Source organism: Perognathus longimembris, chromosome 2, assembly GCF_023159225.1.
Source record: "Perognathus longimembris pacificus isolate PPM17 chromosome 2, ASM2315922v1, whole genome shotgun sequence".
In the NCBI taxonomy this organism is placed as follows: domain Eukaryota; kingdom Metazoa; phylum Chordata; class Mammalia; order Rodentia; family Heteromyidae; genus Perognathus; species Perognathus longimembris.
Genome location: NC_063162.1, coordinates 65,180,268 through 65,185,440, shown reverse-complemented (window position 1 = coordinate 65,185,440; position 5,173 = coordinate 65,180,268). Strand labels below are relative to the sequence as shown.

Here is a 5,173-nt window from a genome sequence, read left to right as displayed (position 1 = left end):
TAATTGCGTGGTGTTGTTTCTGTGATCATGGGTTTAAGAAACGGCACACTAGAACTTTACTGAGGTGTAGTCATAAGCCCTAGGAACCAAGCTCTGAAGCCCTTGATGTGTGTGTTTGCCTGCCTGCCTGCCTGCCTGCCTGCCTGTGTACAAGTTCTGGAGCTTGAACATAAGGGCTGGATAGCTTTTTCCGCATAGAGCCCAGCTCTATTTCTTGCTTTGGAAAGAGTTTTTATGGACTCTACTGCCTAGGCTGGCTTCGAACTGTGTACCCGGTTTCCCCTCAGCCTTTGAAGGTGCTCTGATTGTTGCTCAAGGGGTGGATAGAGTGCTTCAGTGTTTGGGATGAGGGGATTGGAGTTACTGTCGATTGCAAGCCTCCAGCGTGCTTGGGTCTGCTGTGACTCCTGCATTCCTACAGTGCTTGCCAGAACAGTTTGAGATGGTTTGAGGCCTTGCCCTGTTCCATCCAGAGCAAGGTTATAGAAATTTCAAACAGTTGCTTGCTCCCTTCTAGATCTTGTGTGTAATCATTGTGTAGATTTTTAATGTTGTAATGTTATAAGGTGAGAAAACAAGCCACACTTTGAGAGGTCGAATCTTGGAGTCTTTATTAGAAGGCTGGTGATTGTCTGTTTGCTGGACTCTTGCCTCAAAGACTGGCAGCCCACAAATGCACTTAACAGTGTTAGGAAACTGAGCCATAAAGGCCAGAGATGAAAGGAAAAAAAATACCAACAAACCAATTCAGCTCCAATGGAGAGCTGAAGTAGGACGTTATGGTAATCAGAGAATAGCCAGAAGATAGGACAGAAACACTGAGACATGTGGTATGGTGCCTGAGCTGGTCCAGGCCTAAAAAGGATCAGGTCAGGGGGCAGGAGCACTGGAAACTTCCAGTACCAGGTATTGGACTGACAGTTTTAGTAACCTGTCAGCTAAGTCTCAGCCCCTGCCTCTAGGCATTCAGACACAGCCATCACCTGGGAGGCAAGGGCTTCACCTTCTTCCAAAGAAGACAAGATGACAGACCCTATCATCCACCATGTGGCCAAGATGGCACCAGCCAGATCCAAACTCCCTATTTAAGTAGCCACTTGGCACATGTGAAAAGCAAATGGGACACCAGGCTTCTCTGGCTCACTCCTGTAACCTTAGCTACTGAGGAGGCTGAGATCTGAAGATCATGGTTCAAAGCCATCCCAGGTAGAAAAGTCTTTGAGACTCCTATCTTCAGTTAACCACCAGAAAAGTGGAAGTGGCACTCTGGCTCAAGTAGTAGAGCACTAGACTTAAGCTGAAGAGCTCAGGGAGAGTGTCCAGCCCCAGAGTTCAAGCCCCACAGCCAACCCAAAAAATGGTAAAATATGAAATTCACTTTTTTTTTTTTTTTGCCAGTCCTGGGCCTTGAACTCAGTGCCTGAGCACTGTCCCTGGCTTCTTTTTACTCAAGGCTAGCACTCTGCCACTTGAGCCACAGTGCCACCTCTGGCCATTTTCTATATATGTGGTGCTGGGGAATCGAACCCAGGGCTTCATGTATATGAGTCAAGCACTCTTGCCACTAGGCCATATTCCCAGCCCCGAAATTCACTTTTTCTTGTGTGCCAGTCCTGGGACTTGAACTCGGGGCCTGGGCACTGTTCCTGAGCTTTTTTTTTTTTTTTTTAATTAATTGGACATAAATTTTTTTACAAGGTGTTGTGCAAAGAGGGTGCAGTTACATAGTAGGGCAGTGTGTACATTTCTTATGATATCTTACGACCTGTTTTTCTATCCCTTGTCTAGGTCAGGTTGACATATATGCAATATACAATGTATCAAGAACATATACAGTATTCACAGACTTGGTCTCTACTGTCTCTCCGTCTCCCTTTGTTAACAGTCATATATCAGGGAGATCATGCCCCTTTGTTTTCTGTGTTCTAGGCTTGTCTCACTCAACATTATTTGTTCGAGTTCTGACCATTTCCCTGCAAATAACAGTATTTCACCATTCCTAATCGCTATGTAGTATTCCATTGTGTATAAGTACCATATTTTTTGGATCCATTCATCTGTGGAGGGGCATCTGGGTTGTTTCCATATTTTGGCTATTGTGAATTGTGCCATGATAAACATGGAAGTACAAATGCCTTTTTGATATCTTGGATTTTGCTGTTTAGGATAGATGCCTAAGAGTGGTATGGCTGGGTCATAGGGTAGGTCTATATTGAGCTTTTTGAGAAACCTCCATACTGTTCTCCAAAGTGGTTGTACTAATTTGCACTCCCACCAACAATTGTTCCTGAGCTTTTGTGCTTTAAAGTTTCTACCATTTGAGCCACAACTCCACTTTCAACTTTTTGGTGGGTTAAATGGAGATAAGATTCTCGTGGGAGACTGGGAATGTGGCATAGTGGTAGATTGCTTGCCTAGCATGCATGAGGTCCTGGGTTTGATTCCTCAGTGCCACATAAAAAGAAAAAGCTGGAAGTGGTGCTCTGGCTCAAGTGGTAGTGTGCTAACCTTGAACAAAAGAAGCTCAGGGACACTGCCCAGGCCCCGACTTCAAGTCCCAGGCTGGCTTTGAACTCAGAACTCGGCTTCCTGAATAGGTTAACAGTGTGCTCAGTTAGGTTAATGTTTGAGGCATCACCATAAGGCAGTTTTAGATGCAGTGCAGATGAGGTGCTGGTTGCCCCGCTAGAAACTGGTGAGTTGAGATCTGAGACTATCCCTCTCCAGCCCTATATCACTTACAGGTAACAGCTGGGAGAGTAGGTAGAGTCCAGCAGAGGGGGAGAACCCTGGTGTACTGATTTGGTGTGGAGGCTCTTGAGTAGAAAGGGGTAAGTGACTTGGAAAGTTGCCTACTTAGTTGCCTACTTACTCTTCAGTCCAGGTGTGGTGGATAAACACCCCAGCCCTGGCATCAAGAAACCTCTGAAGTGGACAGTCATCACTGTCTGGTGAGTTGGAATTGGCTACCCTTTTCCTCTAGGGTGGATTTATTTCACTGCTTTTGTTTATGACTTATTGACTGATCTTTGTCTCTAATGCAGTCTCCCTAACAGCTCTGACTGGCCTCCATGAACTGGCACATTAGCTGCACAGAGTGACACCTCACACCTGACAGCCCCCTTCTCCCAGGAGCTCTACTGTATGTCAAGGCTGCCGTCCCTTCTTCAGTGTTGCAGCAACAGCAAGCCCAGGTTGCCAGAGCTAAAAAGCCCTGAGTGGGTGGGGCAGCACACACATCCCAGCTGTGCAGTGTCTGATAGGCCATTCTATGGAGTCTGTGTAGGGTAAGTGTGAAGGAGGGCATTCTAGTGAGTGATTTCACTTCCCTTTTGTGAGTCAAGTCACCTGATCAAGCAAAGATTTAAAAAAAAAACAAAACTTATTCTGGCCTTCCCATGTTGAAGTTAGGGAATGGAGGCCCAGAAAGGTCTTTAATAAGCTCATAGGTCTGTTTAGGGACTGTGTTTAGATTCACAGAACCTGAGTATAACTAAGTGTGGGGATGCAACATTACAGCCTTGGTGGTTTGGATTGAACCCACTCAGGGCCAGTGGGCTGTTGTAAAAAGTGGGTCATAGGGCTTCACTTTGTGGGAGTGCCGTCTGGAGCTAGAGACTAAGATCCAGCTTTCGAAACAATTGGCACTAATGTCGGCTCTGATTGTGTGTGGCATCACTTTTCACAGCATGCCTTGTTCTCCTTTTTACAGATGAGGACATGGATACAGAGAAATGAAGCCTAGCTATGAGTACTTAGTGAAAGTGAAACAGAATTTGCACCTTAATTATCCAGGCTGATTCCTTGGCATTCTAGGAGAAATCACCAGTTTCGGGTTCCTTGATCCAGGCTAGTGTATCTCAAATCCTCCAGCATCTCCTGAATGAAAAACAAAAGATAGTTAATAAATGTGGCTTTAAATACCATTGGCTCCAGCCTCTTGTTTCTTCCCTATACCAAATATTGTAGAGAAGTCCTGCCCCATGGGTGGTGGTCACCATAGAGCCAAGACTACCCTTCAAATTCTGCAGTGGAAGTGATGGCATCCTGGAGAGACTGCACAGAAAACATTACCTACCTAGAGGATCATGTGTAAGGCCCTCCTGAGCAAAGTGTTACAAAACTGGGTGTGGCAGCATGCCCACCATCCCAACTATGCAGAAAGTGAATGGGAGAAGTAAATGGGATCATAGTCTAGGTCTGCCCAGGCACAAATGTGAGACCTTATGTTTTGTTTTTTGCCAGTCCTGGGGCTTGGACTCAGGACCTGAGCACTGTCCCTGGCTTTTTTGCTCAAGGCTAGCACTTCTGGCTTTTCTGTTTATGTGGTGCTGGGGAATTGAACCCAGGGCTTCATGCATGCTAGGCAAGCACTCTACCACTAAGCTATATTCCCAACCCCAGACCTTATGTTTTCTAGTGAAGGGCTTGCCAATTTCACAGATGCTGATAGGAAGCAAAATAACACTAGACACAAATGTCATGTGCCTATAATCCTAGTACTTGGGAAGCTGAACAGGGTTGAAATTTTGGTCAGTAGGGAGACTGTCTCAAGAAAATCTTAAGACTAAGAACAATTGACAGCAAAGGAAAAATGTTGGGAGTGCTGGCCTAACAAGTGCCCAACAGGATGCTCCGAGGTATCCCTGCTGTGTCCCATTCTGTAGGAAGTATTGGCAGTCCATCACAGGTCATGCCACAAGGCTAACTCATCCAGCTTAGTGGTAACATTACCAGAATGTAGCAGTTAGGTCTAAGCCTGATAAGTTGAGCCAGTGAAGGTGCAATCAGTGGTTTTGATGGAAAACCCCCGGAAGGATCCAGCCAGTCTCTGTCCCTGTCTTGTTTTTTGCTTGTTTTGCTAGTCCTGGGGCTAAAACTTAGGGCCCTAGCACTGTCCTTGGCTTTTTGCTCAAGGCTAGCACACTACCAATTGAGCCAGAGTGCCACTTCCAGCTTTTTCTGTTTATGTGGTGCTGAGGAATCAAACCCAGGGCTTCGTGCATGCTAGGCAAGCACTCAACCACTAAGCCACATTCCCAGCCTCTTTGTCCCTGTCTTACAGACTGAAAAACTAAACCCAGCCTCGGGAATCAGGGCATCTTCCCTTGCTCAAGAGCTGAGATAACCAGCTTCAGTGGGTTTTCTATTATAGCAATTCCTTAGTACCAGA

General features: G+C 46.0%; 1 non-coding gene across 1 annotated transcript; it reads left to right on the top strand.

Annotated features, from left to right (window-relative positions):
• Nucleotides 1-370: 370 nt before the first annotated feature.
• On the top strand, nt 371-501 carry LOC125347432. Its single transcript, XR_007210212.1, has one exon. It is a non-coding gene; the product is annotated as a small nucleolar RNA SNORA9 (small nucleolar RNA).
• Nucleotides 502-5,173: the final 4,672 nt, after the last annotated feature.